The sequence below is a fragment of the Diabrotica virgifera genome, chromosome 3 (assembly GCF_917563875.1).
Source record: "Diabrotica virgifera virgifera chromosome 3, PGI_DIABVI_V3a".
NCBI lineage: Eukaryota > Metazoa > Arthropoda > Insecta > Coleoptera > Chrysomelidae > Diabrotica > Diabrotica virgifera.
Genome location: NC_065445.1, coordinates 201,818,222 through 201,845,736, shown reverse-complemented (window position 1 = coordinate 201,845,736; position 27,515 = coordinate 201,818,222).

The following is a 27,515-nucleotide window of genomic DNA, read 5'->3' as shown; positions in this document are numbered from 1 at the left end:
TAAAAAAAGTTAATAAAAATAATTTAAAAACTCTGATGTATTTAGTCATCAAAACTGACTTTAAATAAATACTCATTGTTGAAACTATACAAGCAGTGGCGGCCCGTCAGGGTCGGCAGGGTCGGCAGTGCCGAGCCACACATTTATAAATATAAATTTTTTTAATATTTGCATCTGTGAAGTAAAAAAAATCTGTCAGATAATACAGACTAAATTTTATTCATGGTTTTTAAAAGGATTTGATCAATCCGAGCGTTAAGTGATCCCTGAGCATAAAAGACTTCTCAAAAATGAATGATCCGAACCATTCATCTGACTTTTCGGCTAGCCGTACCCAACTCTCCGTAGCTTGACGATTTACACGTAAAACTCAACGAAATAACAAGTCGATGAGCAAGCGAAAGCAAACATACATACATTCTCTCCGTGGGCAAAGCGGCCAGGTACGGCACTTTTAAATCTGCCGGTCGGTGTTTCATTTGGAGCATCGCATCGGCAGAAATTGTCAAAAATAATCACGCCGTTTTACGTCGTTTGATATTGTAATTTTTAAAGTTGTCAGGAATTATCATTTAGTGGACATGATGGATCGAAGCATTTGTTAAAAATCAAAGTAATTATAGAGAATTAATAAAATTGTTTTAGAAATATTTACTTTCTGATTCTATGTGTTCGTAATACAGAATGAACTAATACATATAATCAAATAGTTACATTTTGAATAACGTTATTGAATCTGAGATTTAGAAAACCATTTGCTTTTCGCTGGAAGTAGATGAAACTTCTGATTATCATGTCATTCACAATTATCAATTATTGTTGTTCGATACGCGTTACGTGGTAATATTTATGAGAGGTTTTTAGGTTTTAGAGACGTAAGTAAAAGCAATAAGGCAGAATATATTTTTGGTGTTTTAAAGAACAGATTAATAGTTATTTATGATATAAGTGTTAAAAGTACACATTTAAGGCACGCAGGCAGGCATCAATTCACATGAGTGCCTTAAAAATGTACTTTTTAACACGCATATCATACAATATTTTTTCTACAAACATAACTACAGGACAATATCTACAAAAACTTTTACTTGAACGTGACTGACATTCCATTTTTATATTTTTTTGACATTACATCAAAATTGTCTATACGGTCAATACGAACTGCAGTGCCTTAAAAATATTTTAAAGCACTAGTGCCTTAAAGTAGCATTTTTAACGCTCGTATGTAGTGCTAAAAATTGCATTTTTAAAACGGTTGTAGAAAAAATTTTTTGATATCAAAAATAAATTGGTAGGGCAAACTGGGGCAATCTTATGACGGCGTTGCTGTGATGTGCGGTGAATTGAATGGTCTCCAGGCAAAAGTTAAAACTACTGCATCACAAGCTTTATTTACTCACTATGCTATGATGCGCATATAATGAATTTAGTTTTGCATGTTACGTGTAAAAAAATAAAGAATATCGTCTATCCTTGCCAGTTTAGCTCACGGAGTACTGCTTTAGAACAAATTTGTTTCGAAAAAACAGCGAACAGTTTGTCAGACGCGATGAAATTTTAAATCTCGGTTAGTTTTATCTAAGCAGATTATCTCTAGTAGTTTTAGTATCTGTAGCAGATTTTCGTGAAAAGCTTTTGAAAATTTTTGACTTTATTATCGAAGGCGACGATTTTGAAAGCGGCGATACCTCGATCCGTGAAGCAATCGGTTTGCAGGCGCGGATTCAAGGGGGGTCAATGGGGTCAATTGCCCCCTCCTTGAGACCTCGCCTGGTGTCTGCTGACACTTCTTTTAAGAAAGAGATTACCGTTGAAAAAAAAATAGCGAGTTTTGTGTCCTTTTGATAACTGAATAACTGAAACATACCTAAATATGGCTGGAATTAATTCCTTGGAATCAAAAATTATTAAAAGTCCTTGGAACATAACAAATGAAAAATTCCCACAATAAATCTGTTTATTACCATCTATTTAATTCACTGCCAGAGACTAGATAAAAATAGTAATTGCCGCTGGTATGTTATGGTAATTTGTTTTCTACAAAGGTTTGTATTGTTGACTGCAATAAAGTACGCCGGTGGTCTCCAATAGACGCTGTAGGCTGCGTACAGCATCACGCCGTAGTAAAATTATTCATTTTCGTTACTTTTAATAAACAAACGATACTTTGAAGGGCAAAAACTGTCTTATTTTCTAAAATTGTAATTCTAAAACAAAGAGCCCTAATAAGAGCCACTTTTAGAAGGATGTCCAAAGTTTCATGTAACAGAGACTTAAAATTGGCATTAAGGATCCACCTACGTTTCTCGCTCTTACTGTATGATGTCGAGTCTTGGACTGTGAATAAAATCGATCTAAATCGCCTTAAGTCTCTCGAGATGTGGTGCTATAGAAGAATTTTAATAGTTTCTTGGGAGGAGAATATTCATAACTCCACAATACTAGAACGTCTACTGCAAGACTACTGCGATTATAAAAAGCATCAAGAAGAGGAAGTTGGAGTATTTCGGATATGTAGTGAAAGGTCCCAAATATAGGTTGCTATATATGCAAGTGAGAATAGCAGGCAAACGCAGTCCAGGACGACGAAGAACTTCATGGTTGATTAGGGTGGCAGTGAATAAAATTAAGATAGCTATGACAGTAACCACCTCTCTGAAAGGATATGGTACATGAAGAAGAAGAAAATAACAGCCCATCCCGAAAAAGAATCCTGCATACGCGAGTGACGAGAAATTTTTTATTTCCTTGCCCCCACCTTGCAAGGTTGCTGGATCCGCCGTTGTCGGTTCGAGAACTTTATTAAATGATTACTCTTTTAATATTCTTTTAAATATTTTTAAGACAGAGTTGGCCCAAGATATTCATTCTTGTTCAAAATCAGTCAACTGACATTATTAATTCCAAAAATAGAATACGAAAGCTGGTGCAAAATCTCAGAGATTTCCGTAATGATAGTAGTTTCCAATATATACGCAGTGACGTTTTGGATTCGCTTGATATTTCCGAACCATCCCAAAAAAGACACCGACATGATACATATCTCGAAAAACGAGTAAGTATATCTTGAAATTTTGGATACCTACTATTATATGCAAATAGATACTCGTTTTTCGAATTTTGAAGATTTGCAAATTTTTGACCTCTTTTACGATTTAAAATTTAAAAGTCCCTTTGCCAAAGAATTTCCAAGATATTTATTATTATAAGTTAGGTACTTAAAAATTATGCCGATCCAAATATTTTCAGAAAGTGGGATAAGTTACAAAATATGTATGTATAATTCTATGTAGTAAGTACTGCAATTCATTACAACAAACTGTTCATCAATTTTCTTATTGCCACCAATTTCTGCCTCAAATAAACAGGATTTATCTTGTCTCAAAAGAATCAACACGTATTGTCGAAACACCATGAAACAAGAGAGAATGTCAAGTACATCAAATAAAAAAAAAACAAAAAACAACAAAATCTCCTATGATGATTTAAGCCTTTTAGTTTGATGGTATACCTATATGAGAAGACAAAAAAAACCTGGCCGACCCTGTCTCCAAGGCCACGAGCCGCCACTGTATACAAGCACCAAATAAGGCCCGGGAGCCTTGTTTAGAACTCTAATGTTGGGCCTTAATAGGAACAGCTTCTTTACCCATGTCTTGTTCTGTATTTTTATGAAATACTCGAACGTTACAGTACATTATTTTTAATGTCGTCTATTCTATCAATTTTAAGCTAACATAATATCATATTATATAACACAATTATCCATCACTTTTACTTCGAAACTTATCAGTAAATTCATAAATACCTGAAAATAGTAGTTTGATTGCGCCTAGCGTGTCTGGACAAGCAACTGACACCAACATGGCGTAACCACACCTAAACTCGATTTAAATTCAGAATTAGCCACTAAATAGCGGTTCATTGGCGTTTAGAGAGAAACATCATCTTGAGAAATATTCGATTTTTTTGAGTAAAAACAATCGATGGGCTTTATTTGGAACCGGACCTCATTTGGATCCGGTACCTTATTTATTTTCTTCTACTCTTCCTATTTTTTTTTCAATCAATTCTATGTGCCCAACCATTCGTGTTTCGCAAAACCACATATTCAACGTGCTAACCTTAAGTCATCCCTCTTGAATAGCCTTTTTCCAACTAGGTATCCAACTTCGTCTCCACATTTCTTTGCTCCCCTATACTAACCTGCCCGAGTACCCTAATTTGTGTGGTTCCAGTGTTTTGTTTGTATTTTAATGTTTTGCAGATGCCAGTAGGACACACAGACAATATTATTAGCGTCTGTTCTTATTCAGTTAGCCATGATCTTTTGTATGGTAAACACGAAATACACCATTCGATCATTTATCGTGATTTTCATTGTAAAAAACCCTAAACCCTGAGATTAATTATTATTAGTAACATTACATAGGTACATATAATATGTGTTCGGCTACCCAATATATTTATGCAATAATTCGTCACTCATCATGGCGCTTATGTATCCTTACCCACATAACAATAATGTTCGCATCATGTTCAAAGTACCAACATTCGTCGGAGTATATTCTCTTTAGTATATGCATAGTACAAGCATAGCATGTAGGGGAATTTGGGGCAAAGTGAACCGTTGGGGCAAAGTGAACTATCTTTTTAAATTTTAAATTATTCGCGCCAGTAATACAGTTTCAAAAGTAAATTTAATATATTTAAGTTGGTAACAGTATGCTTACGACGAGAACACGTTTGACGAAAGCTGCTAAGTTGTGGATGACTTTTTTATTTTATCGTGGTAAAATTCTAATCTGGTAAGTGTGTAATCTAATGTATAACTCAACTAGTTATTATTACATTCAAACGTTGTTAAGCTATTATGTTAGGCATCTAATTAGAGATAGTTTTGCAAGAAAACGAAGATGATATGTAATGACAGTTTTACATTAACATCAAATGTCAAAAATGTACCAGTGTTGGGTAAAGTGAAGTTTTTCACAAGGGGCAAGGTGATCCTAGGTTCACTTTGACCCCACTATTGTTTTGTAGTAGGTAGATTTGTAGAATGTATTTATTGAAGGTTAAAGGTTAAAAACTATATTTAGTAGGGATTTGTAAATCTCGGTTTAATAATTATCCGAGATTAATTTACTAATTCTTGTATCGCCTAAAATTAAACTGCATAAAAAACTACTATATATATATATATATATATATATATATATATATATATATATATATATATATATATATATTTATCAAATGAAATAGAGAATGTGGAGAAATCCCCTTACGAATAATTCACACATCCACCATTTTGGGTTGGGAAAATTTTTTGAATAGAATTAAAAATCCAAACACTAGTTCTTAGAAATGTGTTTCGCCCTCTTCAACCTCTCTGGGCTCATCGGTAAGGATGAGAGGTTGAATATCCTTAGACACATTCCACTCAAAAACAACATTCGAGACCAAGACATAGCAGAAGCGTAGATCTACGCCAAATCTGAAAATGACAGTCTTAAGTTTTAATTCCCTAATTACTTGAAGTAAAACATATGTTTAAAACAAAAGATGAGAAGTTATTGGTTTAACGACCACTCGTACGATATCAATCAAATGAAATAGAGAATGTGGAGAAATCCCCTTACGAATAATTCACACATCCACCATTTTGGGTTGGGAAAATTTTTTGAATAGAATTAAAAATCCAAACACTAGTTCTTAGAAATGTGTTTCGCCCTCTTCAACCTCTCTGGGCTCATCGGTAAGGATGAGAGGTTGAATATCCTTAGACACATTCCACTCAAAAACATTAAAATTCCACAAGAATTAAAACTTGAGACTGTCATTTTCAGATTTGGCGTAGATCTACGCTTCTGCTATGTCTTGGTCTCGAATGTTGTTTTTGAGTGGAATGTGTCTAAGGATATTCAACCTCTCATCCTTACCGATGAGCCCAGAGAGGTTGAAGAGGGCGAAACACATTTCTAAGAACTAGTGTTTGGATTTTTAATTCTATTCAAAAAATTTTCCCAACCCAAAATGGTGGATGTGTGAATTATTCGTAAGGGGATTTCTCCACATTCTCTATTTCATTTGATTGATATCGTACGAGTGGTCGTTAAACCAATAACTTCTCATCTTTTGTTTTAAACATATGTTTTACTTCAAGTAATTAGGGAATTAAAACTTGAGACTGTCATTTTCAGATTTGGCGTAGATCTACGCTTCTGCTATGTCTTGGTCTCGAATGTTGTTTTTGAGTGGAATGTGTCTAAGGATATTCAACCTCTCATCCTTACCGATGAGCCCAGAGAGGTTGAAGAGGGCGAAACACATTTCTAAGAACTAGTGTTTGGATTTTTAATTCTATTAAAAAAATTTTCCCAACCCAAAATGGTGGATGTGTGAATTATTCGTAAGGGGATTTCTCCACATTCTCTATTTCATTTGATTGATATCGTACGAGTGGTCGTTAAACCAATAACTTCTCATCTTTTGTTTTATATATATATATATATATATATATATATATATATATATATATATATATATATATATATATATATAAACAAACAAATGAAATAGAGAATGCGGAAAAATCCCCTTACGAACAATTCACACATCCAGTACCTGTGGATCTTTTGATCACTGAGTGTGTTTCAAAGATCTACATCTTTTGTTTTTATATATATATATATATATATATATATATATATATATATATAATATGTATATATATTATAAATTAGTTGTTTGCTGGAGTGAGTACACTTTTAATGTTAAGAATTTTCTCTTTAAGGTAAAATGGTTAGAACGTATGTTCGTAAAAGCAATCAACAGTCTTGGTCAGAGGAATCGATGAAAAATGCTATTGATGCTGTTCGGGAGGGAACATTAAAATATAAAGCAGCTGCTACACAGTTAATGTGCCACCAGCAACGTTATTCCGAAGACTGAAACTAGATAGAACATCTGACCTGGCAGCAAAGAAAGGGCTGGGTAGATTTAGAACAGTATTTACGCCAAAACAGGAAAACGAATTAAATGAGCATGCACTTGACATGGAACGACATTTGGTTTAACGATTCAGAATTTTAGGCACCTTGCCTATCAATATGCTGAAAGAAATAATATTCCGCACACTTTTTTTCAAGAAAAACAACTAGCAGGAATAGACTGGGTTTCCAAGTTTATGCAAAGACACCATAACTTATCTCTTCGAACACGAGGCAACATCTTGTACAGTAAGGGAAAAAACTCCTTACTGTATAATATAATATGTATCAAAAGGTGTATATAATTTTAAATAATTTCAGTTGTTACAAAAGATATTGTTTCTAAATATGCAAACAAAGCGAAGGTTGATTAATGTAGTTTTGTTTGTGTAACCTCGTAGAGACTCACGTATAGTTTTACTTATGTCCAAATTATAAGGAGATATAAATAGCCCACAGAGGGATTGATATGAGGATTATTATTATAGTATTGTTATTATTCAGATCGTTACTATGCTAGTGAGCCGTCCTGCGAGAAGGGTATCCTAAAGGACCACCCCGCGAAACAACATCTTAGTAACCTTATGTTGATTGATGTTGTAAATCGTAAATAAAGTTATAAAGTTAAAGTCCGTGTTTCAAATCGACATTTCAACCCCGCAAGATTATCATGGCAATCAGGGCCGTGCGGTGCTATGATGCGGTGAGGCAGCCGCATCAGGCGGCATCACAAGGGGGCGGCATAATCAGTAAAATGTAATATATCAGTGGATAATTCACCATTATTGCAGAGAAGTTTTGAAAAGAATTATACTTTTGGCCTAACAATGTTTAGCTTTTCGTGGAACAACTGATCATTTGTTTCAACCTAATAACGGAAACTTTTTTAAGTTAGTACAATTGCTCTCTGAGTTTGATCCAGTAATGGAAGAACATATCATGATAGTTCAAAGAGAGTCTGATACATGGTTTGTGACTTATTTAAGCAAGAGTAGGCAAGATGAATTGATAAGTTTAATGAGTAATATTATTTTAAACAAAATTGTCGAAATAGCAAAAATTGCCAAATATTTTTCGATAATCGCCGATTGTACCCCAGACGTACGTCATATTGAACAGCTCGAATTGACGATAAGAGTTGTTGTCGCTTTTAATTCTTGTCAGAACAAAATATAATATCGTAGAATTTTTTTATTGTTTTTTTAAGCTAGTGGTTCAACCAGTGAAGGTTTAACAGAACTTATTTTGACAAATTGGGAAAAGTTAGGTCTTGAGTTAAAACGGCTTAGAGAACAAAGCTATGATAACGGGACCGATATGAAAGGAACAAAAAAGGGTGTGCAAAATAGAATACCTACTTGAAAAATATCCGAGAGCGCTTTACGTGCCCTGCGCATGCCACTCTTTAAAATTAGTCATAAATTAATGACGAAGCGTCTTCGCCTACAGAAACAACAACCTTTTTTGTAAAATATACATGAACTGTACATGTTTTTCTGGTTCTATAAAGTATTGGGAAGTTTTGAAAATAACATGTTTCACAACTAACGTAAAACCGTTGAGTACTACTAGTTGGTCAAGTCGAATAGATGCATTGAAATCTTTGGGATTTCAATTTTGTGAAATACATAATGCCTTATTCGAAACAATAGAAGACATCAACACAGATCCAGAAACTAAAGTCAAAGCACGATGATTAGCAAAAAATATTAAAAATTATAAATTTATATGCGGCGTAGTTCTGTGGCATAATATTGTATTTCATACAAATTCAGTCTCGAAGACGTTGTAACAAGTAACTATAAATTTGTCAAATTGTGTAAAAATGTTGTCAAAAAATATAGAAAAAATGAAAAGTTACAGACAATCTGGCTAAGACCAAATAAAAATAATTGGTAATGAAATTGCAGAAAATCTTGATATATGATCCGAATTTCCAGCTGAAAATCAAATTGGAGCCAGGAGAAAAAATCGCCAATTTGATTACGAAAAATCTGTGGATGAGTTAAAGGAAGATATATTTAAAATGAATAATGTTTCATCTATATTTTACACATTGTCATTAATTTTTTGATTGCCTCATTTTCGCTTCTAGAAACTCATAATAAAACTTTTTTATTTTTATATGATATTTTTAATACAGAAAAACAGATGATAAAAAACTAGAAAAATATTGTATGAATCTTCAGTCAATACTTTCAATAGAAAAATAATAAGAATCAGATATAGAGTCAATGATCTTCTAGAAAAATTGCGTGATATACCTCAAATGATACCATACTCGATGAAAACTGCTTTTTAAGGTTTTGAGATTTTGAACTGTTTGTGCCAAAATAACCAAATTTCTTTATACCTAAATATAGTTGTACCACTAAGAATTTTATTAACACTCCTGTCTCGGTAGGTAGCTAGTGGGTAAAGAAGTTTTTCAAAATTAAAAATTATTAAAAACTATTTACTAAAAACCATATGACAAACAAAACTAAAAAAATATAGCACCCATTTCAATAGAGTCCTCACTAGTTGCTACTTTAACCAATCTGATTGACGAGTTTGCCAAAAATTAAAATCATGACTAATAAAGTAAGCCATAAAGTAAGAAGGGCAAAATTGTAATTTTTGTAAACGTCATTTAATGTTAATACATATCTCATTTAATGTAAAGTATGTTTTGTTTTTAAAATAAAAGTTGTCCTTCAGTTTGTGTAGGTTCATTTAATAAAAATAAAATAAATTAAATACTTAAGTTTCAATAATACTTAAGGGGCGGCATTTCGAAGACTTGCATCATATTGAAAAGATGTACCGCACGGCTCTGATGGCAATCTACCAACGTAACAATAACAACATAACATGGCGACCCTTAGCCCTTTAAACCTGGACAGCTGAGACGACAGGAAGCTGAGAAGAAGTAGAATATGGGAAATAACCAAAACAAAGAGAAGGAGGAGCAAGTATTTATAAACCAGGCGGGAAACAGCGGAGGCACCACAGCTACCAAAGAAAAGGGATACGATATATCTATTCCGGAAATATTGGGAATAGTAGCATTTGCCCTAGTATTCATATTCGTCGTATGGTTGATGTATAGACAATGGAGAAGGCAGCTGGAACGACAGATCCGACGAGAGGTGACTAGATCAAAAGAACTGCTGAGAGTGGATACCCAGTTTCCAGGAACAGCCACGAACCAATGAGAGGGATAAAAGACAAAAGTGAGTACATTGGTGTACCTTTTTATATGTGTATATTTAATCATTATATATATATATAGATTTCATTTTTTATTTTATTATTGTTAAAGAACTTTTCGTTTCATATCGTTTGTTTAACCTTTAACTACACGCGCTGGCGTACTTTGTACGCCAGATATAAGAATTCTACTGGAAATATATTTAAAAATTTAATTTTTGACCTTGCTTATTTTTCTAACCTATCACTGGAATGTGCTTTACAATTTGGTTTTAGTTTCGTTATAATCGGCGTTCTGGAAAGATCGTAAGTAATTTACATTTTATTATTTGTTGTTTCCGGTGGTGGACAATATACCCCAGGATTATATTACTATAAGTCGTAATATAAGTACATATTTTAATTGTTTTTTAGTCATTATGGCAAAAAATATATTTTTCCTTATAAACAATACTTTTTCTCCTGTAAAAAATCACATTTCAAAAATTTTTTATTAGTAATTTTATTTATCATGGAATCCAGTTATTCCATGATTCTAGTTATAAATCCCAATTGGCTTACTGAAAAGGGACTCCAAGTATTCATTGATGCCGAATAAGGTTTATAACAAACAACTAAGTGTATTTAAAAAAAATATTAAACAAATCCGCTGTTTTTAAGTGTATTTTCTTGTGGCGTACAAAGTACGCCACGCGTGTTATAACTTGATGCGCGGGTAGTTAAAGGTTAAATAAAAATTACAATCTCTAAAACTAAAAATAAAAGTAGAAACATTATACGATCATGTTTCATTGTTTTTAAATACATACACTAAATGCATCAAAATATAAGGCAGGTCATGAATTTTTTTTGATTAGGAAGCAAAACGATTATTTATTACTACTTCCTATTGCATAAGTGAACTTGAACTGAATACATGAATCATATTGCATAATTTCTACATTTTCGTTAGGTGCTACATCTATTTATAGGTTTTATTTATTTACTTTCATGATATACATGGAAATAGTTATATATATTAGTTGATCGATTAAAAAGACTATCGGGAACCATATTTTATTTATGTTCGAAGAAAAATTTCGACAAATTTTGAAGGAACTAAGAATATTGGACAGGAATTTGGGAAAAGACAGGATACAACGACAAAATAGCTTGAATATTACCAATAAATGGTTGGAAAAACTAATATACTGCACAGACAAATTTAATGCAACGCTTACAATATACAATTTAGAAGAACAAAGCGAAAAACAAGAGATAATCGTCAGGGGGATAATTACAAGGACAAAAGAAAAAATTGAAGCAATAAAAGTCATATTAGAAAAAAGAAAGGAGAAGCATAAAGGCGATACAATGGCAGAAAAATTTGATCTCAAAACCGCAGGGAACCTGATCCTACATATTGGAAGCACAGAAGAATCGATCAAGGCATCCACGGATGCAATCGAATTATACAACAAATTTTTGGACGAACTAGGAAAGAAACAATTGATTACATACGTATTGAAGGCTAAACTGACACAATCAGCGAAACTACGACTAAAAGGTCCATATGGCACGATTGGCGAACTAATAGCGGATATTAAGAAAAAGATGACGGTGAAACAATCAGTACCTGTTTTATCGGCCGAGATAAACTCAGCCAAACAAGCAAATAGATCCATAGAAAAATTCGGAAGCAATTTGGAGGAGCTTATGGCTAAGCTTACGATTGCACAAGCCAATGGCAACAGTGGATCGGAAGAAGTATTAGCAGGAGTTAATGAAAAAATTGCTATAAGCATATTCAAAAATGGACTCAAGGATGAAAAATTAAAACAATACTAAAAGCAAAAAAAATCGCAACCTTAACGGAAGCAATCGCTATTGCTAAGGACGAAGAATCAATGGCACGAACAGAGACTTCAAATGTATATCACATGTGTAAGGCACATAGGAAAGGAAGAAGAATCATAGCACACGGATATAGAACACGGATATAGAAATAGATTCGACAGAAGGAAGGAAGAAAATAGAGATAACAGAAATAGAGGACCACAGGGACAAATGAGACAACAATACAATAACCAAACCAATTTTCAAAAACGTAGAGAATCTTGGAGATCACCGAGAGGAGAGAACAACAACCAAGGGACGCATCAAAGAGGATATAAAAGAGGTAATGTAGCAGGAACATATTTAGCTACAAGCGAACAAAGGACACATAAAATACCCGAAGTAGAGTTTTTTCGTGACCCCACGAATAGAAGCTAATCAATTCGAAATAAATGGATTGAACTACATAACAGCGCATTTTAAAGGAAAAAATATACGACTGTTAATAGATACAGGCGCAGCTGTTAGTGTAATTTTCAACGAATCATTAGACAATGACGAAGACATAAATAAAAGCAAACAAATCAAATTAAATGGAGTATCAGGAAGTACGTTTACGATGGGAACACTTTTGTGTAACATAGAATTAGTACAAAAATCAGGAGATATCATCACATTAGGACATGAATTTTCAGTCATGAAAAGTTTTTCACATAATGTGGACGGAATAATCGGCTCAGATTTTCTGTCAAGATATCAAGCAACAATAAACTACGAAACTTTAATACTAACACTGGGAATAAAAAAGAAAACATCGGAAGTACCTATGGAAACAATAGGGGAAAATTTTTCGATTCTACCAGCAAGATGCGAATCTATACATTTTTTTTTATGTAGGAACGGAAACAGGAGAATACGGGGTCATGCCACAAGAAGTTTGCGAAGGAGTACTTTCCGCAGGATTGATAGTTAAGTCCATTAACGGTATGCTACCCGTAAGAATGATAAATGTAAATAATATAGATATAAAAATTAGAAATTTTAAAACTACAATACATAATTTAGACAAATTCAATATTTTTTGCATGGGAGAAACAAGACAACCGGTTGACAGAGTCGAACGACTTTTGAACACCATACAAACAGAGACCATGAAATTAGAAGAAAAGAGGTCCATAGAAAGAATTTGTGCGAAATACGCAGATGTTTTTTATCTGGAGGACGATCCTTGCACTACAACGAATATATACAAAGCAAGAATTAGATTGCAGAAAAATACGACACCAGTTTACAGAAAACAATATAGGTTGCCACACGGACAGAAAACGGAAATCAATAAACAGATAGACAAAATGTTAGAGGAAGGAATAATTGAAAACGCAGTATCGGAATACTCATCAACATTACTTATAGTACCAAAGAAGAGTGATAATCAGGGAATGAAAAAATGGAGAGTAGTAATAGACTATAGAGAACTAAATAATAAAATAGAAAACGACAGATTTCCACTACCATGTATAGAAGAAATCTTAGACGCTTTATCTGGAGCAATATATTTCTCACATTTAGATTTGTATCAGGGATATTACCAAATAGAATTAGACTCAGACTCTAGACCCTAACGGCATTTTCAACAGATAGAGGCCAATACCAGATGACAAGACTTCTCATGGGACTGAAGACAAGCCCGGGATGTTTCTCAAGAGCAATGAAGATGGCAATGTCAGGATTAAACTACGAAAGCATGTTCATTTATCTGGACGACTTGATAGTATTTGGCAACAACTTACAACAACACAACCAGAACCTAGTAAAGGTACTAGAGAGAATTAGGAAAGTTAACTTGAAACTTAACCCAAGGAAATGCGAGTTTATAAAAAAGGAACTCTTATACTTAGGACACAAGATTTCGGAAAAAGGAATAGCCCCAGACCCAGAGAAATTAGTAGCAATGACACAATATCCTACACCCCAGAACGCGAAGGAAACAAAACGGTTCGTAGCATTTGCAAATTATTATAGGAAACATATAAACCATTTCGCGGAAATAGCCGCACCACTTAATAGATTATCTAGGAAAAATGTAAAATTCGAATGGACGACAGAATGTCAAGAAGCATTTCACAAACTAAACACAGTATTAACAAACCCACCTGTAATGGAATTCCCGGATTTATCGGAAGAAAATAAATTTAGGAGCCACACTTTCAAATAGTAATGACAAACCTGTAGCATATGCTAGTAGGACACTGAACAAGGCGGAACTAAATTACCCAACAATAGAAAAGGAATTACTGGCAATAGTATGGAGTATCTCTAAATGGAGACATTACTTACTACAAAAAGAATTTGTTATCCTAACAGACCAACGTCCGTTAGTATACTTATTTGGAATGACTGACCTGTCTAGCAGATTAACGAAATTTAGACTAAAACTGGAAGAATATAACTCGACAATAAGATACGTGAAAGGAGCAGAGAACGTGACAGCAGATGCCTTATCACGGATTGAAATCACGTCAGAAGGACTGAAACAAATAAACAGAGATACGGGAAAACACATGTTGGTGACAACAAGAGCACAGGCTAAAAGGCAGGATGAAGTACAGAATTCGGAGGACGTAAGGACTGATCAACCGGACGTTGTCGAATTACTGAAACCACCGAAAAATGGGATAGAAGTAAAACTGATAGACAAGGAGGAATACAAACATACACAATTGAAATCTGCTAATATATATATATATATATATATATATATATATATATATATATATATATATATATATATATATATATATATATATATATATATATATATATATATATATATAAGAGGGCGAAACACATTTCTAAGAACTGGTGTTTGGATCTTTGATTCTATTCGAAAAATTTTTCCCAACCCGAAATGGTGGATGTGTGAATTGTTCGTAAGGGGATTTTTCCACATTCTCTATTTCATCTGTTTGATATATATATATATATATATATATATATATATATATATATATATATATATATATATATAGAAAACAATATTGTATTTAATAAGGATGATGATACTATTTATCTACTCCGAGATTCTCGATCAACGTCAGCGTTACACGCTTCGTTGAGAGGCTCGGAAAGTAAAGAATCTCGATCGGCGTTAGCACTTCGCGCAGCGCTGGGAGACTTAGTAAATATGTGCACACAAAGGAAGATTAAGGAAATGGTGATAATAAAAAGTAATAAGAATCGGCCAATTCTTAACGAAATACGAAAGGATCCAAGAATTTTTAAAGAAAAAGGTATAAAAGTTTGTATAATACAAGACAAACAAAATATAGCAGATTGGAAATTGAGAAGAGTTATAATTAACGACTTCCACACGTTACCTACAGGAGGACATGTAGGTATAAATAGGATGTACAGAAATATACAGAAATACTATTTCTGGAACGGATTACGCAGAGATGTCGAAGAATATGTAAAAAGATGCGATGACTGCCAAAGGCACAAGCACTCGAAAATAAACAGACAACCCATGAATATCACATCGACAGCCACCAGCGCATTTGACACGATGTTCATAGACCTTGTAGGCCCACTCGAGGAAGATGACAATGGAAACAAATATATATTGACATTACAATGCGAATTAAGCAAATACATAGAAGGATATGTAATAAAGAATAAAGAAGCCGAAACAGTAGCCAAATCATTGGTAGAAAATTTCATTTTGAGGTATGGAGTACCCAGAAGGATTGTAACAGACCAAGGCACAGAGTTTATGGCAAGAATATTTAAGGAAACCTGCGTATTGCTGCAAATAGAGCAACTAAACTCCGCAGCATACCACCACGAGACAATTGGAGCGTTAGAGAATACTCATAAGCATTTAAATGCGTATCTGAGAATACTGTCGAATTTCCCGACAAGTTGGAGTACATGGGTACAATATTATTACTTTGCATATAACACTTCAGTACATTCAGCAACAGGTTACACACCGTTTGAATTAGTATTCGGGAAAACCTGTAGACTACCGACAAATCTACAGGACGAAGTGGAACCACTATATAATTTTGACGACTACCCTTTAGAGCTAAGATACAGACTTCAAACAGCAACGAAAGAGGCCAGAGAGACGCTAACAAGTGCAAAACAAGTTAGTAAAGCAAGATACGATGAAAAGACAAGCACCGTAACATATAAACAAGGAGACAAAGTATTAGTTAGAAAAGAGTCAACTTCAAAACTAGATCCTTTGTTTTCAGGCCCATATACAGTTATTGAAGATAGAGCACCTAATGTTATCATAAATAAAAACAATAAACACTTAGTAATTCACAAGAATAATGTTAAGCTTTATACTGATTAGATAAATAAGAGGTACAGGGGTAACCAATAGTGCAAAGTGTAAAGTGAAAAACAGAATAAGTGAGAATAGAAAGAAGACTACTTTATACTCACGGAATTAATAATTGTAAACGATTTTTTTGTGTTGTGTTCATTAAAAAACGAGCTATGTAGGTAATTAACACCAAACGGGCGAACGGAAAAATGAAGAGCAAAGGTTTTCCATTGCTTTCATTTTTTCCCCGATGGGAGGTGTACAGTAAGGGAAAAAACTCCTTACTGTATAATATAATATGTATCAAAAGATGTATATAATTTTAAATAATTTCAGTTGTTACAAAAGATATTGTTTCTAAATATGCAAACAAAACGAAGGTTGATTAATGCAGTTTTGTTTGTGTAACCTCGTAGAGACTCACGTATAGTTTTACTTTTCAAAGTCCAAATTATAATCAGATATAAATAGCCCACAGAGGGATTGATATGGGGAACAACATCTTAGTAACCTTATGTTGATTGATGTTGTAAATCGTAAATAAAGTTATAAAGTTAGAGTCAATGTTTCAACTCGACATTTCAACTCCGCAAGATTATCATGACAATCTACCAACGTAACAATAGCAACATAACAATCTGCAGCCCGAGCATCTGTATTTAATAAAGTAAATGCCAAAAAGTTTTTTGATCTTTTAAAACATCTTACGGGCACTTACAAATTTTCTCCCAGTAGAATTTATAACTGTGACGAAATTTAGACAATCGAAAGTGTTATCTTTTAAAGGAAAAAAACAGGTCGGTAGCCTCTCATCTGCAGAGCGAGGTACACTCATCACTGCAGAAATTTGTTTTAATGCAGCAGGTCAATATATACCACCTCTGCTGATATTCGCTCGTGTAAAAAATAATCCCAACTTCTCAAGGAGTCTACCACCTGAAAGTATAGTAGTTCCTCATCCTTTAGGTTGGATGCAAAGTGATATTTTTGCACCAACATGGTTCACGCATTTTATAAAATATGCTAAGCCAACAGAAGAAGACCCAGTGTTACTTATTTGTGACGGTCATTCAACACATGTTAAAAATTTAGATTTGATTTTAATGGCAAGAAAAAGTAACGTTCACATTATTACAATTTCCACACATACGTCTCATCGTTTGCAGCCTCTTGATGTTGCGTTTATGTTTCCGTTGAGTTCATATTATAGCCAGGGTGTTCAGAATTGGCTAAGAAATAATCCTGGTAAAGTCGTGACGATACATGATGTGAGCGAAATATTTGGTCAAGCATATATGAGAGCTGCAACACTTGAAAATGCTTTATCCGGTTTTAAAGAAAAACGGGAATTTGTCTTTATGATAACAACATTACCTTTTTCTTCTTCTTTAGGTATCGTGTCCGTATTCAGACGTTGACCGTCATCATGTTTACAATTTCCTGAAGTAAGTACCAGAATTCGCAAAAAAAAATAATAAGATAACTACTATACAATACTACTATACAATAACAATGTAGTTGCAATAAAACTATTACTACAAGAAAACTCTGATACCTCTTTAAGGTCCTCACACGAATAAGAATAATATGTACCAATAATAAACATTGAATGCCTTCTCAGCGGAATAACGGGGTTTATGCTCACTTTGAAATGTTTAAACCTGTTCGAAAATCTCACCCATCATCCATATTACGCATGTTTACAGAAGACAAACTTTAAAGGACACCTGAGCAGATTTTTTAGCCTGCACTCTATGTGATGCTGTGGCTTTGTCTTCATGAGAATATATTACTGCTGTGTTATTTGCCCTGCCAAGTTGTTATCACTTCTGATGTAATTATATTCTCATTGAATATCAGGTACAGCACTGGAACGAAGACACTGCCTTGAGGGACTCTAGCCATAATTGGGTAAATTCTGGTAAAACTTTAATATTTGGACGTAATGGTTGAGAAGCGATTTTCTGATATTGTATGAAAAACCATCATGCCAGATTCTGTCAAATTCCTGGGAGATGTCTAAGAAGATTTCTGAGCAATATTTGATTGAAGAAAATCTTCTGTGTAAAAGGTATATTTATTTAAAACCCCAATAAAGGGCTACATTAAAAGACAGAACGTTTTCGCTCTAAAGATAGCATCATCAGTGTTCTAAGCAAGCTTTACATGCTAAGCCACCAAAAATACATGGGTTAAAACCCTTAAAACGCCGACCAAAAGTCTTACATTGGCGTGTTATACATTATACCCTGGCGATGGGTGAAATTTAAACAAGATATACCTCAAAGCATGATAATGATTTAATTGAAAAACTTAGTAGTCCATTTCCCTGGTGACACCTCCAAGGCTTCTACAATATGCAAGCCAAATGGATGCTGCAGTGAAGACAAAAGGGAAGGAATTCTACACTATGCAATTCACAACCCCCGTCTGCAGCTTGGTAAAGTTCCAACGGAAAATGGACCTAGTTACTCTATAGGAGTAATACTAATATAAAAATAAAAATGTATACCATTTTTATTCAGTTACAATGACCAAAACCGTCTTAATTTTTACTTAGATTAGAGAGTGCAGCCAGCACTCTTATCGACGATTTCACCTCTTGTTTTTTGTAAATATTGTTTTCGTTTAAATTCAATGTTAAAGCTGCAACCCACCTGTCTCGTAGTAGTTTGACCATTGAATTTAAGCGAAAAGCAATGTTTATTTATGAAATAAACATTTTTACCTGTTTTCTGAAAGCAGTATAATGTATTTTGCATTAAATAAATTACTTACATTCTTCTTTTTGTGTCCATTATTTTAATAAAAAAAAATGTTTTTGGCCATCCCGTATAAATAATTAGGTTATTGTTTATACTACTGAATAGAGAATTGAGTAACCTTTCAAACGAGCGATCACGCAACCCCTACTCTCATTAAAAAAAATTATCAATTACGTCATCACGCTCAGATGGATGATGTTTCTAGTATGAAATACATGCCAAAAAGTAATAATTTAAAAATAAAAATCGACCTGTCAGGATTTATCTCCCAATTTACCCATTCTCGAGATAATGAATTTATTCCAACTCAAACGTCCTCACTGTATGAACACACAAACGATATTTGACAAAGATTGATTACATTCGTAATTAAAGTAAATTGCTAAAATAATTAGCAAACATTTCAGGAGAAAAACAAACATAAAAGGAACACGAAAAATTCCGGGATCAAAAGAAACTAACCAAATAGACTACATCTTTTAATACAAGAGAAGTTCTCCAAATTTGAAAACGTACAGAGGGGCAGACGTAGATTCTGATCAATCACTTTCTAGGTAGAATTAATATGAGGGATGCAATAATTAAAAGGCATAAACTGAAAAATAAAGTTAAACATAAATTTCAAAAATCTGACGTAATACAGGGTTACCAAAAACATATACAGGATAGCTATGCCAAACAAGATGGTGCTAATATGAGTAACATAAAACAAAAATCAACTACTTATAATGGGAAATAAGCCACAATTTTACCAAAAAAAAGATTTTATTAACGTTTCGAAGCCCAAATCGGGTTTCGTTGTCAAAATACAAAATACTACTAAAATAAACAAAAATGTTGTTGCTAAGTAAAAAAATTCTTCTAATAATTTATTTAATCTGACTTATTTATATTGGCAATTTAGACGTATATTATACATTTTAAAGTAGAAGACTTTAAAATGATATCGTCAATATTTATGAGTTGCGTTCCTGGGACGACTTTACTAAAAAGATTGTTCATTCGATTACATGAAATCAATCCCAACTCAAGAATATCCGTCACAAAAAAATATCATAGCATGCGATCTGTCTTTAAAAAGACAACCAAATGCAACGATGACAGTAAAATTCTCGCGTTAGATTCCGACATCGCAAGGATTTGGTCTTACATTTAATTTACTTTCAAAAAACTAATACCAAATTCTGACTTTAATATGTTTAAATTATAAATAATATTAATAATATATATACAATAAGTAATACTAAAATATAAAATTTGTACTAACTCGATATGTTAATGACTTACTAATCGTGGTATTTTCTTTCTATTGACTTCCTCTTTCAGTATGGGTAACCACATCCTACTGCATTCTACCGAGGAATTTGCGACACAATTGGTTTCATTTAGCATAATTAGAGCCGCTTCTTTGATTCTTCTCTTTTTACTATCTGATTCTTTCAGGACTATATTTGAATCTCTCCATTGAACTCTATGTTCATTATCCCATGCGTGTTGACATATTTGAGATCTATCGAATTCTCTATTTTTAATATAAGACTGATGTTCACTTATTCTAACGTTTAATGGTCTTGATGTTTCACCTAAATAAAATTGTTCGCATTCACAAGGTATTTTATAAATGCAATCCTTTGTTCTTTCTTGTTCATTGTTAGGTTTAGTTTTAGATAGAATAGATCTCAATGTGTTTGTTGTTTTGAATGTTGTTGAAATGTTGAATTTATTTCCTATTGTTTTAAGTTTCTCGGATAGTCCTTTTATATATGGTATTGATATTTTCCTCGTATTATTTCTTGTGAATGTTGTAGGATCCCGTTCTAAGTTGTTCTGTTCCATTCGATCCAATCTTGACAATTCCTTATTTATAAACGATAAAGGATAATCATTTTTTAATAAAACAGATGTTAACAATTGTTTTTCTTCTAAAAATGAATTTTCGTTAGAACAAGTGATTTTGGCTCTATAATATAAGGATTTAACGATTCCCTTTTTAACGTTGATGTTGTGATTTGATTTGTAATTGAGATATCTGTTGGTGTGTGATGGTTTTCTATACACTTGAGTCTCATATCCAGTATCCTTCTTTGAGACTAAAACATCGAGGAAAGGTAAAGTGTTATTGTATTCCTTTTCCATTGTAAATTTTATTGTTTCTTCTTGATCGTTTATAATATTCAGGAATGTATCCAACAATTCTGATCTATGAGGCCATATTGAAAACACATCATCTACATATCTTCACCATACTGTGGGTTTTAAATTTTGTTTAGAAATGATATTAGTTTCGAAATCCTCCATAAATATAGTAGCCAATAATGGAGATAAAGAAGAGCCCATTGTTAGACCAAAATTTTGTTTATAGAATTCATTATTTAGTTGAAAATAGGTATTATTAGTACATAATGTCAATAACTCCATTATAGCTTCTTCTTCTTCTTTCTTCACTTTTGGCGTGCATACTAGTGCATTTGCCAGCACATTTCTTAGCATTGCATTTGGTCTTGCTCATGGCAATATGCAATAATGTTTCTATGAATTTAATGGTATTGGTGAATGTCAGTAAAACACAGATAACAGATAACACAATAACTATAACACAACAAAGGAGTTTAGACAGCAATTTAACAGAAAAGTTATAACTTTGGGTGAGCTTCTTTTAGTTCTTCTTTTATTTATATGTTCATCTTGTTGATGCTTAAAATTTTATTTAAAACTGCTATTTGTTTTTTGTTAATATTTTGTAATATGACTTTGATAGTAGAAGTGTCAGATGCTCCTGCAGCTTGTAGCTCTTTATGTATATCCCATAAATTTACTTTATTAATTGGACAATGAAGAAAAATGTGGTCTAGATCTTCTTCCTGTCCACACTCACAGTATGGATGTGTTTTAATGTTGATTCGATGTAAATGAGTTCCAAATATACCATGTCCTGTTCTCATTCTTATTATGTTCGTTAAGTATCTTCTATCAATATATGGAAACTTTTTAAACCATGGTGTATCCGGGAATGATTTTTGTATTTCTCCATACCATTTCCCTTTTAATTGAATGGAGTTCTTCCAGAAATTGTTATGTTTTTCTTTGATTCTGGCTTTCAATTTTGGGAATATGTCATTATAATTTATTTTTATATTAGCAGGGATTTTGAGACTACTTCCAATTTTTGCTAGTTTATCAACATATTCATTTTCCTCAATGCCGCTATATCCTGGGATCCAAGATAATTTGAATTTATTGCCACTGTTGTTGGATTCCACTATTAATCTTCTGGTTAATAATGTGACATTATCTGTTTTAGCACTTAATCCAATTTGTTTCAACTTATCTATTGCACTCATAGAATCACTAAAGAGAATACCTTTTGAAATATTGTTTTCTAGGAACACACTTATCCCCTTATTTATTGCACTAATTTCTGCATTACATATATTTAATTCAGATGGTAATTTTGAAGAATAGGAGTAGTTTAAATTTGGCATGTATACTCCAAACCCCACATGATCGTTTTGATTTTTAGATGCATCAGTAAATACAAACTGGTACTTGTTTATTAAATGATTCGTTTCCGCTTTGAAAATAATATGATTATTATATATGTTATTTTTAGAAATATTTAAATTTATTACTGGAATTGGTTGATGTTGCATCTCATATTCAAATTCATAACAGGGTAATTTATCATATCTGTGAATTGAGTCTCTATATGGCTCAATATTATATAAGGCTTCAGATAAATATGATTTTTCTTTGTTTCTCCCACTAACTGGTTTATGTATACTAATTTTATGGATGTATTCTAATAATTCGATTAAAGGGTGATTAATATAACAGTATTTTTTACTAATAAATTTAGTAGCTAACCATTGTCTTCTGTATTCTAGTGACATTTCACTTGTTTCTGCTAATAGTACATTGGTAGGAGTCGACTTCATACATCCAAGGACCACTCTCAACGCTTGAAATTGTATTTTATTTAATTGATTGATTGTTTGTTGATGTGCTTGTCCAATTATTGTGCTACCAAAGTCTAAATGAGATCTAACTAAACCATAATAGGCTAGGAGAAGTATTGCTGGATCTGCTCCCCACCAAACTCTGCTGAATGACCTCATTATATTAATACCTTTCTGAGCTTTACCTGTTATGTTTTCTATATGGTTCTTCCAATTAAGCTTTTCTGTGAAGATGACACCCAGGTACTTGACCTCTTTTTTATATGGTATCCGTTGTTGGTTTATGTTTAAGGGTGGTAAATTCATGACTTATTTGTTTTTTGAAAAACAAATTGCCTCACTCTTACTAACTGATATTTTGAAATTGTGTTCAATGCACCATTCATTAATGTCTGATAATATTAAATTAATTGCGATACTATCAAATGAAGGATTTTGGGTTTTGTACAATATAACAAGGTCATCTGCATATGACAGTAGTTTGACACTATCTGGGATAATATTATAAATAGATTGCATATATAGATTAAATAGAAGAGGGCTTAATGGCGATCCTTGTGGTAGTCCTGAAACAGTCTAAAAAACCCCCGTCTAAATATTTGAAATTCCGACTCAGTTTACAGTTGTACACTTTCGCTACGCCCTGTATATCGATCTTCCGCATAGGCAGAGTATGGCGTTATTCAATTCTCACGGGATTTGGATGTTTATTTCGGTTCTTGCGATTCTTTGAAATTTGGTGTACAAAGGTGCCCCAAATTGTTTACATCCTACACAATTGTAAACGGAATATTTTTCAAAGAAGTTCCACGTTAAGTAAAGACTCAGAGCATAAAAGGTTTTTATGACATTTACCGTTTTGAGTTATTTTGGTCAATATCCAAATATCTATATAGAGGAAGAATCCCTGCAGTGTTGTAGTTTGCAAGATAAAGGCTTTTATGGCATTTGCAGACTAGAGTATAAAGGTTTAAGATATTTACAGACAAGAAATATATTGAATGTTTGTATCGGGACCGGAAGGCTCAACCTAAAATAAGCCGATGCCTTTAGTAATATTGGTTCTCAAAACTAACTGTAAAATTATGAGTCAGGCATTTCGTGTAAACTCAAGGGTTTTTGTTATTGCGAAGTTTAAGTATTTGTAATTGGTTGAAAGTAAACCATCATGGCGTTCGAGGGATGTCTTGAGAGTTTTTCTGACCATTTGATTGGTAGAGAAATATCTGGTATGATTCCTATTGGTCTAAGTAGGAAGTCACTTTTTTTTGGGGGTCGAGTTCCACCAGGGCCACCATCAAGTGAAGTTGAGTGATGAGTTCTCCCAGGGCCATCATCGAGTTAAGTTGAGTTTTGGTTCCCTTAGGGCCATCGTCATAGGAGTTAAGTTCCATTGAGTGTTTCGGAATGTAGTTTTCCAGTTTCCCAGCCCGGCGAATGTGATGGTGTATCGTGAACTCCGGCGATTTTCCCGCTGTTTCTAAGCAAATCGTCGTTATCATTTTATACCAATTTTGGTATCCACTAATTTCTTTTAAGCAGTCAGAACCAGAAGTAGGAGAGAGGAGTTTCAATTTTCTCATTACTATGTTTAACAGTGCAGTTAAAACATGTAGTATGCTCACATACTTTATTTTGGTCAAAGTTAATGAACTTTCAATAATCACGTTCGAGTCTAACTAAATAATTTTATTCCAGTAAAAGTAAATTTGATCCAGTTTAACGAACTTTTAAACTATTTATCTTCAAGTGAAAGCTGAATTTTTCTATAATAATGTTTGTTTATAAACAATGTACTGTTTGCTGTAACTAACGACAGTGAAGTGTTTCGCGAGTGCAATAGCGCCTTGGACTTCCGAATCAAGCTACGAGGAAGAAGCCAGGACACTAATTGTTAAGGTATAATTTTTATATTTGTAAAACTGTTCGTTTCATCTTTGATTAATTGGTAATCTGGTCTCTAATTATAACAGAGAGATCAGAGATTATTTTTTTTTTGTTTTTAATAAATAATGTTTGATTTTCAACATATAATTTATTTTCTTCCCTTCTCTCTTGAATCGTAAGAACGATAAAACATTGACTGAGTATATAATTTTGAGTATAGAGTAAAGGAGGTAAGTTACGTTATAATATTCTGTATATTATGTATATTTTTTTATTTGACTATTTTCTGTTTCATTTTGATTTAATACCATTTTTCTTTTAATATTTGTTTTTTTTTTGTATAAATTCTGGTTCCTTAGGTAACCAGTGGCGCCCAATATTTTATTTTTTTTTTCTTTATTTTTTATTTCACATCCATATTCCGATTTTTCTATCTTTCTAATTGTTCTAAGCTAATAAGAGTATATCATAACATCTGTTAAAGAATCCACTCCCTTTAAATCTCTTGATGACTTGAGCAACCGAGGTACTTAATAAATTTTGTAGCACGAATTTTGTCAGATCTATATATCTTCATGTTTATCTAATTTGTCGCGTTACATTAAAATGGCTTCCATTCGTGGGGATGTTTCATAAAATTAATCGTGCTTCATAAAAATGGCGCGCAACGTGCGAGCTATATCTCTTGTCTAATTCTTACTAGCTTGTCTTTCATAAAATGGCGTCCAACTACAGGGGCTATCTTTTGTCTTACATAAAAATGACGCAGCCAACCTGGGACATCTTACTCTTAATTAGCATTCTATAGTATTTTCTATCTATTTTTTAGCATATTTGATTCTAGTTACATTTTATTTGCCTTCGTTCGATCGTAGTCCTTACGATCAGCTGCAACCCATATTTTTATGCGGCGAGAGCTTTCGAACCGCCGGCATCGCAAGATTTTCAATCCCAGCCGTCAGCCGATGCTCTCTGACCGGCGAGAATCATAAACCTTTTTCGATTACGAGGGTATGACAAACAGTTGTTGAATTTTTACCCCGTTGCATTTGGTATTTTGTGTTTGATTTATGAAAATAAATACTATTATTTTCAAATTTTATTATTTTTTGTGTTTGTAACTTACCTACTCAGCAATGTCTTACGATCAAGAGAAAGGATAATTTATTGTTTGTGTTTATGTTTTACAATGTTTTGTAAAAAAATGTTTTTTCGTTAAAATAGCGAAGAAAACTGTAAAACTTTTTTTTGTAATTGATTAAATAGAAACATTCAGCAATTTAAATTTTAGACAATAACCTTTTTTGTCTAAAACAACGTAATTCAAATTAATTTTCATTTTTTTGTCGTTAATATTTTTAATTGCGACTTCAGCTTATTTTTAAATAACAATTTTTAAATATTTTCTTATCATTTAACAGATTAACTATTAGGTAAAGCCTATATATTTTGTTTTGCCATTTTGTTTTCGTATTTTTGAATCTGTTGATGTTAAGTTCGACGGATTAAAAATCTGTTAGGTTTGAAAATTATTTTTTTTTTTGAGTTATTGTGTGTTACGGTCCGAAATTTTTGTTTATTTTTTCTTATTTTTTGTAGGAGATCAGCTTGATAAACGCCGTTTTGTCTTTAATAGCGAACTTTCCTATAAGTCAAATTTTTTAGTATGGTAGATTGTAGTACTTATTTTATTTTTTCTTACATCAGTATTTGTGGTCTAAATTTTTGTTTTCTTAAGAGATTTTCTGAAAATTCTCAGGGCTTACAGTCTTTTAAGAGATTTTAGTTTCGATGGTAATTTCCATTAGGAATTTACACGTTCGATAATTATCTTCCGATGGTGGGGTAAATACACTCTACACGTTCGGTATATTAGTTTCGATGGTGGACTTTCGAAAGAAGTCTACACGTTCGATATTTTGGTTCGATGCAAGTTCGGTTGACGTTCTTAGCAATCGATTTTTGTTTTGAGTTGTAATTAGAACAAATTTTTGGGTATAGCCCACAGCCTATGTTCTGTTTGTTTGTTAGTCAACTCACCTTATTGTTAGACCACATTGATATTTTTGTACTACATTAGATTGACTCAGAAAGAACCAATACTGTTCTTTATTTTATTTTACTTTTTTTTGAAGTTTTGCCGACGGATGGTAAACATTTTTTTTGCTTTTGGTTTGCTTTGGTTTGTTATTGCTTATGGGGCCTATGAGTTCCGATTTTTTTGTTGTTAGGAGTTGTTGTTTGGCAGTGTGAATGACCAGACACTGGGGAAGCTTAGGGTTTTGATTTGGGATAAACTCGGCAGAGGACCCGTCGGAATGAGAAGTCATTCATGGTTGCAATTCAGCAATAGATCCAGTGCTTTTCGGAATTCTTGCGCTTTGTTGGTAAACTTATCACAAGCATGTCTTTGAATCCAACCAGCTTGTGAAAATGTTTTGCTGTTCAGTTATTTTTTGTATGTGTAAAATCACAATTTTTATTTTTGGACAGGACCGTAATCGACTATTTTAAATCTGTTTTGTTGTGAAGAATAGTTACTAAAGTATTCTTTATTTTCTTTTTAGTTTTT